Here is a 13903-nt window from a genome sequence, read left to right as displayed (position 1 = left end):
TTTGTTGAACTCTCTCTCTCTCTCTCTCTCTTTTTCTCTCTCTTTACCTCCCACCCTCCCAAATGCATTATCTAGGTAGCTGATCTTTATCTGTTTGAGCGTGCAACTCGTATTAATTGTTTAAAGGTGAGTTTTCTCTCTTTGGCCAATAAAAAATGCATCCTCTCCAGATCGATTGTTGTTGCTAGGAGACAGAAGCATCCTGAGGCAAGGCAGCATCCCGAACGCCAGACGTGTGTGTTTTCTACTACAGCAACGGCACTATTTCTCTCTCTCTCTCCCTCCCTCTTGCTTTCTCTCCCTCGCTCTCTCCATCTCTCACTGGCTTGCTCGCTCACTCTCTGATGAGTGAGGGCAGTGTTGTCAGCCTCTCTGCTGCGCTTCCCGCGTGCGGACCCACACTAACGGAGTTAAGGAACAGTTTGAAATACGGCAAAGAAGAGGAAACATGCAAGACTGCCAACAAAAGGAATATTTAACAGAGGTAACGCATTTTTTTTTCGCATTGAATTTTAAATGAGCTTTGCCGCTGTTTTATAATACAGAAGAGATGGAATGGGAATGAATACAAAAAATAAGAAATGATGCTGTAGATAAGCCAAAGTGCAGAGTTGGGCTTCATAAATCAGGTATGATGTGACATCAGTCATTTATGATCATATGGTAATGCATAAAAATGTGGGCAAAATTATATTTGCACATTTCAAACTTACATATGGAGTTTAAAATGCTTAAAATGACACTTCCTAACACCAGGATTGCAAGAGAAAACTTTGCATCACAAATCATGTCTGTTAGTGATGTGTCTTAGTTCACACAAATGCAGCGTGTAAAAGTCTTTAACCTATTTGCACTCCAAAGTGAATCGAAACTCACTGGGGAAAATGTTTTTATAGGTATATATCTGTTTAAACTTACACATAAAATGCCATGGATTAAATGAAATGCCATGCCATGAATTGATCAAGCAAACACTTCAGGTGTTCCAAAGCATGGCAGATTACAGGTTGAAACTGATGGGGATACTCCTGAACAAAAAGTCCAGAAGTTTTGTAGGACCTCTGAGTCTTGCATTTATATTTGTAAAAAATATTTATTTATATGTGGGTTTTTTTTTAGGAAATCTGAAAGAAGTGATAGCTTTGTATTGTGGTTAAAGATCCCAATTAAAACCCTTTCATTCTTAACTTGAGGGGTTTGTTGCTTCTGGTGACTGAAAGGTTACAGGTTTGAACATGAATCATTGTGCCCTTGATCAAAACACGTAATTTCTGGTGTCATCAGGAGGACTGTCACCACCCCTTTACCTGTAAGTCACTTTGGATAATAAACATCAAATAATAGACTCACTTCCAATTAGTCTCTTTTTTGGATCCTTGCAGTTAGCTTCAGCAACGGTGTGGCAGCTGTGCTTTAGACTTCACCTGGATCTGTAAGATAACCAGAGAAAAGACGAGGATGATTCATAATTTATTGCGTCGGGGGTCTGCGCTGAATTTTAATATCTCTGTTGCGTTAGGTTTGAGCAATGAATGTTATAGTGAGATGTGAGGTTGTAAAGCTTAATGATGATCTGATATTCTGCACGCAACACAGGTGTGGCTTTTACTCGTTTGGAATAATAATTAGCACAAGTAGTTAACCTGGAGAACACTACAGAATAGAGTACACACATGTGGAGGGACTTCACTTTCACTTCAACTCAACCACTGATAAAAGCAAAGAATGTCTGTGTCGTCCAGGGTTGCACTGGAGACTGTCATTAAAGGTCTATAAATGTAATGATGCACCCATTTCATGCACACGTGTTTTGTAAATACATTTCTACAAAAATACAAAAAAAAAAAATTAATATTAAAGATAGATAGATAGATAGATAGATAGATAGATAGATAGATAGACCAAATAAATAAATATATATATATATATATATATATAAATATATATATATATATATATATATATGTATATATATAATTATTCAGACACTAGATATAATTTTTATATATATATATATATATATATATATATATATATATATACATATACATATATATATATATATATATATATATATATATATATATATATATATATTTTTTTTTACTAGTGCGTGCAGGACACTATAGTTCATTTATGTAAGTGAGGATAGCAAAATAAAGTAAACTGTGAATATTATTATACCCAAAAATTCTTCATACAGTGGACTACCAGTAAAACTGATATAATTTTTGGTCCCAAATTGTTCAGACACTTTGACATGACCATGTTTTGCTTAAGTGTTATCTGACATAATTAAGATTATTTTTTTCTGACACAGTTTAACTCTGAGATCTTGTCATATTTTCTTACCATTTTTATAAACTATAGTGAATAAACTATAATAATGAATGTTCAAGGTGTCTGAATAAATTTGGGTTTGACTATATATGTATACATAGTTATTTATTAGGCCTCTATTTTTCACTGTGACCAAGATTTTCCACCATTGCAACATATTTTTGTGACGACTGAAAATCAGTCGAGGATGTGTTGTTGTGGGTGTGCTAAACAAATCATTGTTATTGGACTGGAGGAGCTGGCCTTGAATACGCCAGACCACCCTGTTGAAATGCCTGAAGCGTGTATTGTGTATAAAGATAATAATGCATATGTTCTATAACCATGTATATGTGCAAGGAATTTACAGCATATAATAAAACTGCACGTTCATGTACATACAATAGCGTTTGCTAATTAGCATGCGTCAAAGTTGTTATTCAAAATGTCTGCTGGGATTTGCGTGATTTTATGCATGTGTGCACAAGAGTGCTTCTCTCTATCGGCATGCATGTTTGTGCATCAGGCCGTTTTGTACACGTGTGTGCATGTGTGAGAGTTTAAATTGGTAAGATGCAGGAAGGCCTTGTATAAGATTGGACAGTGCTGTATTTACTGAATATGATGTGGTAAAGTGCTGTATAGTAATAATTAGCCTTTCAACACTTTGGTCCTCTCAGCGCACGTAAAGAAGTTAGTCCAGTACGCCATAACTAGACTCGCACATATGCTGGCTATCTGTCAGTTAGATGAGCGTTAAATGAGACTGAGAGCTCACTCTATTATAAATGCATTAAATATCACTTCCAGATGATGACATAAAGTAAACAAAGCAGCTATGGATCACATTTTAGACCATGTCACCAAAAACATACATTTTCGAACAACCCAAAACAATTACATTACAAGTCCAAGCCAAAAAATGGCAGCCATGTAAACCACTGTGAACACAGCTGAAGTATTTGTGAGTTCAGTGATGCAGAAGCTGTTTATCTCCATAAGCGTTAAAGCATCCTGAGTGCTTATATTTTTCTTCCTCCTACGCATGTGTTCTCTCTCCGCTTAGGAAGTCTACCTTTGTTAGACTGCGTTTTTCCCTGCGACGAAGCCCATGGGTGCAGAGCTCTGTTAGAAATTCTGCTTTAGTAAGAGACTCCAAGGCCCCATCAAGCTTTCAAAAGCCTTGCCTTCATATTCATTAATATGGAAAGAGTATGGAGCTGAAAACTAAAGATGCCATCACTGCGCTGTAATATTCTTACATATGCAGCACAGGTATATATACTGCAAGTATGCATGCAAACACACAATTCAAAAGTGTTTCTCTCTTCTCTGCATGCTAAGATATGACATTTGCATTGAAAGACATCATTGTGAAAGAGGAAAAGAGTAGCGTTAGATCATAATGAGAAGAATGAGCATGTCGAAATGCAGTGTGAGTGTGTGCCAGAGTGTGGCGCTCCCGCTGAAAGTGATTTTATAAAGTAGGCTATAGCCTCTTCAGACTCTTCAAAACAACAATTCTGTTGCATAAGTCATGCATCAAATCAATAAAGAGATGTTTGAGTGTGTCTGTCTGTGTGCATGCAGAGAGAAAGTGATAGTGATATGCAGAGATTTCAGCAGTCTGGCAGTCCCACTCGCTGCCAAGTGAATCCATTTCTGAGCAAAAAGAACAGCTTTGTAGTTTTTTTTGTTTTTTTTTACTGTTTTGGAGGAGCAGCGTTGCTGCAGAACACTTCTACACTCTACAGAGCTCTACAATCTCCCATTTACAAAGCAAACCGAGTCAAAAACCTGATGCTAACACATTATTATGATAAAAATATTCAAGTACTGAATGTTTTTTCCTAGTGCAGCCCAACAGTAGGGGGTGTCAATTATGTCGATTAGGTTTAGGCTTAAATTCAGCCACAGATTATTTTGGTGGAGAAAAAAAAAAAAGATACAAGGGCAATACAACAACGAAAGTAACAACCTTTCGTTTGAGAACATTTCATTCTTCCTCCAGGACAGAATAGGTACACTCTAAAAGGAGAGTTCACCCAAACATGTCAATTCTGTCATAATTCACTCACCCTCATGGTGTTCCAAACCGGTATGACTTTCTTTCTTACGTAAAACACAAAAGATGTCAACTTGAAGAATATCCTGGCCTCTCTTTTGAATATAATGAAAGTGTCAAGCTGTCAAGCTCTAAATTGACAAAAAAAAACACCATAATAGTATCATAAAAGTGGTCCATGTGACTTGTGTTCTAGCCTTTTTTTCACTGAAAATCTTCATTCTTTTAAATCCAATCTTTTTAAAGGGATAGTTCACCCAAAAATGAAAATTTGATGTTTATCTGCTTACCCCCAGCGCATCCAAGATGTAGGTGACTTTGTTTCCTCAGTAGAACACAAATGATGATTTTTAACTCCAACCGTTGCCATCTGTCAGTCAAATAATGCCAGTGGATGGGAACTTATACTATAAGAGTAAATAAAACTTGCATAGACAAGTCCAAATTAAACCCTGTGGCTCGTGACGACACATTGATGTCCTAAGACACGAAACGATCGGTTTGTGCGATAAACCGAAGAGTATTTATATAATTTTTTAACTCTAATACACCACTATGTCCAACCGCGTGCAGCACTCGTTAGTAAGGTCTGATCGCGCTCTGACAGCGGCAGTGATGTCTCGCTCTCATTGAAGTATATGCGCGAGACATCACTGCCGCTGTCAGAGCGCGATCAGACCAAACGAATCGAGTGATGAATGCAGTTGGACATAGTGGTGTATTAGAGGTAAAAAATGATATAAATACTTTTCGGTTTATCGCACAAACCGATCATTTCGTGTCTTAGGACATCAATGTGTCGTCACGAGCCGCAGGGTTTAATTTGGACTTGTCTATGCAAGTTTTATTTACTCTTATAGTAGAAGTTCCCATCCACTGGCATTATTTGACTGACAGACGGCAACGGTTGGAGTTAAAAATCATCATTTGTGTTCTACTAAAGAAACAAAGTCACCTACATCTTGGATGCGCTGGGGGTAAGCAGATAAACATTAAATTTTCATTTTTGGGTGAACTATCCCTTTGATAAATCAGTTCAGAAAACTGATCTGAATGATTCATTCATGAAACAGACTGATCCAGCTCTCAAATTCAACTCGCTTACTAGCTGTAATTGAAAAGAGTTACTAGTACATTATTTAAAATATCTGTTTTTGAATTCATGGTTGTGAGTTTGAAACAACATCAAGGAGATTAAAATAGATCAAGGTTACCTTTCTGGTGCAGTAACATAAAAAAGTTAGGAAAAAAAGTCATTATATCAACTTTCTGAAATACATCAGTCACCTCTGATAACAGATCACTCTAAATTGTAATGTAGACGCATGCATTTTCTTTAAAGCTGCTTTGAAACGATATGTATTGTAAAAAGCGCTATACAAATAAATGTGAATTGGGTAACACTTTATTTTAGGGTCTTTTAACTAGTTGCTTATTAGCATGCATATTACTAGAATATTGGCTGTTTATTAATACTTATTGAGCGCGTATTAATGCCTTATTCTACATTCTTAATCCTATATATAATCCCAATACCTAAACTTAACAACAAACTTACTAATAATTAATAAGCAGTAAATTAGGAGTTTGAGGAAAAAGTCATAGTTAAAAGTGAATATGTGTTCCCTATACTAAAGTGTTACCGTGAATTGAATTTCAAGAAGGCTGAAACAATGGAAATGCAAACACTGATATATGCAGTGTAACACAGTTTCTGCATGTAAACGGCACACCGACAGCTGATATTCATGGTCAACTCATGGAAGTGTATGGATACAACATCATGTCCAAGAATTATATACTCACATGATCAAAGAAAACCTGCTCCGATACATTGCGTTGAGTTGCAAATGTGGCTCATGTCATTTTCCTATGAAGAAATGTAAATATCACTTTTTTAAAAGAAGAAAAGCAGTACATATTTTTTTTTGTAAAAAGAAACTGAATCTTATTTTTAGTACCATTAAAGGAGCAGTTCATACAAATATGAAAATTCTGGGATTATTTACTCACCCTCAACTGATCTTCTTTCTTCTGTGAAACATAAAACAGAAACATGTATAATATGTTTAATAAATAAATAAATATTTTATTATTGTATTAAAGTTTAAAAAACAATTAAAGTGTTTATAATCCATACACTCTAAACAATGCTGGGTTAAAAACAACCCAAGTTGGGTTGAAAATGGACAAACCCAGCAATTGGGTTGTTTAACCCAACAGTAGGGTTAAATGTTTGCCCAACCTGCTGGGTAGTTTTATTTAACTCAACTATTGTTTAAAAATTACTGTATTGCTTAATTAAAATTAACCCAAAGTATGTTGGAAATGAACATTTATTAATGTTCAATGAATAATTATTAAACAATAAACATTTATTAAATTGCTTATTAATACATTCATATTAATAAACTATTAAACTATTAAATTTATATTAATAAAATATTAAAGCTTATTAATAAACATTCACCTTTTGTCTATTATTGTTGCCTCTAATTGCATCTGGTTTTTAATTTCCCAGCTATTTTGGGTTCATTTTAAGCTAGCCATATAGTAATTTTTAAACAATAGTTGGTTTAAATAAAACTACCCAGCAGGTTGAGCAAACATTTAACCCAACTGCTGGGTTAAAACAACCCAATCGCTGGGTTTGTCCATTTTCAACCCAACTTGGGTTGTTTTTAACCCAGCATTTTTTAGAGTGTAGTGTTTCGCTGCATTTATGCAGATTAAAAAAATTATCTTAAACAATTATTGTACAAAAATACTAATGCAAATGAGAATCAACATTGAGAATAATGACAAAAAAAAAAAAAAAACTAAAATAGATTCAAAGGTAAAACACAGAAGCACATGACAAGTAATGAGAATTTGGGAATAGGTCAAATGTCACGAAGCAAAAACAAACTAAATACTAAAAACAGGCCTCATTTTCTTTTTACAATTTTTTTTTTTTTTTTTTTTCCTCATGAAATGTGACCTGGACATGTTTTCCTTAGATTCACCCAGCAGGTTAGCTTATTTACTGGAAAAGCCCTTGTATATTCAGCATATAGTTCAGTTTTGGGGTAGCAATGAACAGGGGATTCAGAATCTGCCTTAAAATTCCCTTTCAGCGCATGTTGAGTGACTGAAGCAGACATCTGAAACGACTGAAATGTTAAACATAGCGTAACACACATCTCTCCTAGACTGGAATGAAGACTTTCTAATGATAGTAATTACTGACAGCGACGGCATGGCAGGAGGGATCACAGTTTGACTGGAAAAGTTTGGGCATGTAGCCCAAAACGAAACTAACTACTTTGTGTTTTTCAGTAGTCTTCTGCTGATTGTTTCAGAAGATTGATCTATTTTGTGTGTGCGTCTAAATAAATGATGTGTTTTATCAGCTTCAGTCTATGGCTCCTGACAGCGCTTCTCTAAGTCGCCACTGCAGGGCCACTTTCCCCGCTGAGTCACAACATCCTGACATACACTTTATCTCTCTGCTCTCTCCGGCTTCTCTGAACATCTTAATCCATAGAACGCGATTAATAGCGAACTCACTCAACTCCATTTTGTATCTCAGGAAATGCAGCATGCTTTCAGATCATGCAAAAGCCTAATAAAACACGTTGTGTAGGTCACTCTGTCTTGCAGGACTCGTCCCCAAGCACGGCTCTCTGGATTTGCTGCGTTTGGAGTTTTTCCCGGCTACACCTCAGTGTCGTGTTTATGGATCAGTGGCCTTACAGCTGTTAGAGGAGCACTTTTAATATTTAATTGTGTCCCTCCGCTATGGCATCTAACAAAAGGATTCAGCAATATAATCTGAGTGCATTCAATACTATGTGTGTCATCAAAACAACCAACATACTGAACTGGAATTTTAAAATTTATAAAGAAAATGTCAAGTCAAGTCACCTTTTTTTTATATAGTACTTTATATAATACAGATTGTTTTAAAACAGCTGTGAGGAATACTTGCACTTTTGAGACAGATTTCACAACTTGATTCATATAGATTAATTTGGAAAGATTTTATTTGAAAACATTGAGTATGTCAATATTTCTTAAGGGAAAAACAAATCTCTTTCACTATTGCTATAAACTATTTCAGAGAACCATCTCACTTAGGCCTAAGTTACTCTAATATTAAAGGTTAAAATTACCTGAGCCCAAACTAAATTGAATTGCTATGTTTCAAAATTTGTATTAATGTACTGTAAATATAATATATATTTGATTTAATAATTAGCACTCAAAGTTGTAGCCTATACAAACATTAAAATTTGCACACAAGGCAGTTTCTATATCAACCTTCTATATGTTTTACGAAATATTTTCTATATGTTTATGAAATATTTAAATGGTGGCTGTTGTAAACATTTGTTTTAATGACAGATAGATTTTGTCTCTAGATTCTAGAGTTTTTCCTTGTTAAAGGTGCTAAAGAGGATGTTTTGTTTTATACATTTTTGCAATATTACTTGAAACTGTCTTTACTAACTGATAAAAGACTATTTATTAGGTGTACTGAAAGGAATAATATTAATATACATCATCTGTGCACGAGGTAGGGCCTTAAAAACATCAGCCAATCGTTTACGCGATCATCGCTTAAACGATTGGCCCTCTGGCTTGTCAATCACTGCCATTAGGTTCCTTGTGAAAGACATGCGCGGATTGGCCCTCTGGCTTGTCAGTCTCTAGGCGTTTCTCAATGTCAAGGAAGGATCCTTGGAAGCCAGAATTTCGAGGATGCTATGTCATCGACATCCGTCGAAGGACTGTTCCAATGTCGAGGATCCTCGGAATTTCAAACAAGGACTGAGTCCTTCGTTCGAAAAATATCCCATATACAGGAAAGGATGCATATGTGTAGCCTTTGCGCTCTTCACGCTCTCAAATCACCCACAATCCTATGTGCGCAGCTTTGCGATCTTGTTCAAAAAATTGTAAAAAAATGTCGGATGTTAGCGGGCAATATGCTTTCAAATGTAAGTATATTTACATTACCAAACATTTGTCATAACTGTAGTAAATATGTCAGATAAATAAAGTTTAACGTTTAAATGCCAGTACAAATTACTACCGTATTGATATTATAAATTATACAAATACAAATTACGTTATTGATGGCTAACTGAACTGGACCGTAATTTAACAATTGTTAGCTTGGTCGGCATTTCTTTTATAAATAACTAACGTTAGTTAAGTTGTCCAAAGTAATTTAACGTTAATATTATACCATTATAACATTCACAGCGTTATTCATAGCTTTCTCGTCTTTTTTAACAGGGACCAAGGAAAAAAAGGATGCGTTCATACGTCTCCGTGTAGAAAACAAGCAGCTGTTTACCGGGGGGTAATGACGCAATGACGTGCACTTGCTAGTCTGTTCCATTTACGTGTTCTCCGAAAGCTAAAGAGGAGCCTGGCCTAGCCTCTGAAGGAAGTGACTTGGAAGGACCAGTCCTGCCAAGGAAGTATCCTTGACATTGAGAAACGCCTCCTGCCATGACATTCCTTGTGCGAAGATGTGCGAGACGTGCGCGGCTGCGCGCTCCAGTAACTTTCCACACTCTACAGGCGCCGCATGCAATGTTTTTGTCAGGAGTAACACCTGCAGATTATGAGTTACCTGCGGTGGGTCCGACATAATGAATCCACTAACATGACAAAGCGAATGCCGGTGGTAAACAAACACTCGTGTTCCAATACTCGTGCACGAGTTTTGGGAGGCGTTCCCTTGAAACGAGCTGTGAAGGAGGGGGGTTGTTCTTACGCATGCGCTCATTTCAAAAACTCACTAACAGTCTTTGGTTACTCAGTCGACGAAAAGATCCTCTTTAGCACCTTTAATGTGTAATTATGATATATCTAAACTCCCTATTAAACTTTCCAACTTTCATCGACAGGTTCTCTTAGCTTGGGCTCTAATTTATAAGCATAACTTTTCGCCACATAGATGATTTATTTGGAAAAATAAGAACATTTTATTCAAGAATAAGTCTCTGTTTTATGATAGTTGGTTCAGTAATGGTTTGGTTTTGGTGGAGCAGTTGTTTAATGTGCAAGGTCTTTTGTTCAGGTACTCAGAATTTCTTTGAAATACCAAATACCAATAACCCCAAAAGAATTTGCTACAATTATGGGAGCTATCCCTTCTGGTTTATGTATGCTTTTTAAAAACTCTAATAATTCCTCAATATCTACTGCATCCTTTCCTAAACCTTGTGATACTCGTATTGGTCAAATTTGTTTCTCTGAGTTGAAAGACAAAAATTATAAAATAAGATCTTTATTTCTGAAGAATTTGATTTCTGTTCCTCCTGTAATCTCCTTTTGGAATAATTTGTTTGTTAACCTTAATTGGAAAAAAATCTGGTCTTCACAGCAACAATTCTTTCTCACAAACAAAGTGAAAGAAATTTCCTTTAAACTCATACACAGGTTTTACCCTGTAAAGAAGTTTATACAAAGATTTAAAGCTGCACTGTAAAAAATGACCGTGATTTTAACAGTAAAAGACTGTAAAAATGCTGCGGTGAAAAACTGTTGATTGGTTTACAGAAAGTTTCCGTACTATATACGGTGAATAACTGTAATAGATCTAATGGTACATTTAATGTAATTTTACGGTAAAATACCGTTAAATTCACAGTTTTTGGAAGTGAAAAATAACAATTCATTGTAAAATTTACAGTGAAAAACCGTATATTGACATTCCCACAATTCCCTGCGTGATACTTCACATTTGATATATTTTCGTTGAAATAACTCTGTTTCTTCTTAGTTTTTCTCATTTTTTTCTAATCAGTTATGTACATTAGGGTTTTATGTTACATCTAATGTTGTTAAATTAATGTTTATTGCATTTTTAAAATTTCATGCATGTTACCATGATGGTGTTTAGTGTGTGTGTGAATGACACTGTGTGCACCTTCTATATATTAGTATTGTGCTTCTCAGCTTGTGGAAAAGCTGCTTGTAATGAACTTTGATTCATCATGTGACTTTCATCACCACTGTGTTTGGTGACTGTCAGTGTATTATAAAGGTACAAAACAGATATTAGTACTTCATTAGGTTGGTAAATTAACATTATATCAGTTAATGAAATACGTTATTTTACCGTAAATTTAACAGATTTAAAATGTAAAATTCACATGTAACTCCGTAAGTATGTTTACGGTTTGATGTCATTTTTACAGTATTGTTCTGGTAACCACAGCTGCCGGTATTTTCCGTAGAAACAACGGGATTTTTTTTACAGTGTGATATTGAGATAACATGCTCTTTTTGTTCAAATTATGATGAAACTGTGGTACATTTATTCTAGTCATGTCACTACGCTCAGAAGTTTTGGAATAATATTGCTGTGTTTGTCAAGTGTAAGATTTTGCCAGGCTTCTCAGTACATATGAAAAATATTATATTTGGATATTATGACTCAGACGCCACAAATGAAAATATCTTTTTGTTATAAATCTAATTTTTTTCCTAAATTTCACATTCACAAATGCAAATTCTCCAACTGTAAACCTGTCTTCTCTGTCTTCCTAAAAGAAATGGAAAATTATTTAAATGTAATTTCAGTATCTACTAATAAGAAAGCCATAAGGACTGTTAGGACTTGCTCTGCCTTTGATCTCTTCATGTGATCATGTTTAGATGATGGCCCTTCTTTTTATTATTATTATTATTATTTATTTATTTTACTCTATTTTTCTTATTTAATTTTATATTGCTTTTATTATTACGTTTTTTTTGTGTGTGTGTGCTTTGTTTCCTTTATATTTTTGTGGTTGTGATGTATGCCTATTCTTCTGTTCTGTATGTTCTGTGCATTCTATGCAAAAAAACAAACAAACAAACAAACAAAAAAAAACTCAGGATCAAAGCCTGAGTTGACAGAGAAAGTTGATGATCAGCATCATGGTACCAACAAAGCCGGATTGGAGTGGTTTGGGTTTGTCAACTCAAAACTAATCCTATAACCCTAAGTTTGTTCAACTACCATCATGGTACAGGCCTCTGGTGTAACAACAAATATGATTCACAAAATATGGCTGTAGCAAGAGTTAACTCTTTCATCTTTAAAAAATTAGCACACTTTAAACATACATAAACTGATGTTTGGAGTAACTACTGAAATATCCTTTTCTGATAAAAATCAATAGAACGCGATTAATAGCTCCATGTTGGTGATATTTTGACCCATCCGTTCATACAAATTAGTTTCAGTTCATGTTTTCAGATGTGTATTCTGCAACACCTTCCTCAGTGGGGTGGACTTAAAATAAACTTGTTCCGTACAATTTTCTTTGTATTTCTTTGTTTCTTTGTTCTGTACAATTGTTCTTGTCTCAACTGTAAGAATGTACAGGTTAAACTAATCTGATCACAAATTACTACATACACACAAACACAACTTTTGTATCCTTTTTTTTTATTATTATTTAGTACATGATTAAAAAAATATGACCAATTACCATTTATATATAGAAAATTTATATTTAGAAAAAAAATTGTACCATTTTAGCTTTATTTCTTTAGGGATTATTAAAGCCAGATTATAAATAACCAATTAGAAAAAAAATAAATAAAAAAAATTCCTTACAGGTTTATTTTCTCACTTTGTTTCTCTTGATTTCCACATAACATGTAATTCGAAGGGAAAGAAGATTTGTCAAATATTTCTATAGAAAATTTAAATTGAGCAGAAACAAATGATGACATAAAATCACATCAAAATCAAAAAATAAAGCAGTTTATTTTAATTTTTATTTCATAGTGATCAAAGGTAAGTTATTATGGAGCGCTGGACATGACATGCAGGGAAAAAAATAGTAGGCTAAATCGTGCACACGATTTACTAATTCCTTCCCTTAATTTATTTGAGCATGTTTCACTGCTTTTCTTCTTTTAAAAAAGTGATATTTACATTTCTACATAGGAATTCTTTTCGATTTTTCATAAGGGTGGCCGGGCAGGGGCCAGCAACCAGTCTGGGGTGGCACAGAAATTGTCATTATTTCAACATAAAATATATAGTTTGACTATAAGTACTAGATTGTTTTAGTTCCTTCAGCACAACTGAATACAATTAATTGTACTTAATTGTAATTGAGATAGTCGTGATATATCAAGTGATATTAAGTGAATTTGAGATTTTTTTTTTTGTATTATTCCCTCAATTTACTAAATCGCGGGAACGAATTAGAAAATCGTGTGCACGATTAAAATTTTTTTCTTGCATGTCATGTGCCTGGTTCCGTAAGTTTTTGTGCCTAGGTTTTAAGAATAATAAAACCATTCATTCATGCATTCAACCAACACTATGAACAACTAAAATCTAAACAATTCAAAGATATCATCAATATCAACCTTTATTAGATTTCCGCAAGACAGTCTGTAGGTCTATTTTTTCTTCCTTAGCTCCATGTGAAAAGGTGGCGGTACCCTGTTTGCATTGGCAAATTATGACATTTTTACAGTGAAAAACAAAACTTGGAGATATTGCTGTTACAT

The 13903-nt window shown here is 34.6% G+C and overlaps 1 protein-coding gene across 3 annotated transcripts in view; it reads left to right on the top strand.

Moving 5' to 3' along the window:
- The first annotated feature begins 306 nt into the window (after positions 1-306).
- Positions 307-13903, top strand: part of grm3 (glutamate receptor, metabotropic 3) — a 59496-nt gene continuing 45899 nt past the window's right edge. For 2 of the 3 annotated variants that reach the window (XM_048168393.1, XM_048168392.1), the window contains exon 1: positions 323-484. The gene's annotated coding sequence lies outside the window, so the exon portion shown is untranslated. Of the gene's footprint in view, positions 485-13903 lie in introns of all 3 variants that reach the window. The other variant, XM_048168394.1, reaches the window with a different exon arrangement.

Source organism: Megalobrama amblycephala, linkage group LG19, assembly GCF_018812025.1.
Source record: "Megalobrama amblycephala isolate DHTTF-2021 linkage group LG19, ASM1881202v1, whole genome shotgun sequence".
NCBI classification, from domain to species: Eukaryota; Metazoa; Chordata; class Actinopteri; order Cypriniformes; family Xenocyprididae; genus Megalobrama; species Megalobrama amblycephala.
The sequence above is the reverse complement of the archived record's forward strand: the minus strand, read 5'-3'. Positions and strand labels throughout refer to the sequence as shown.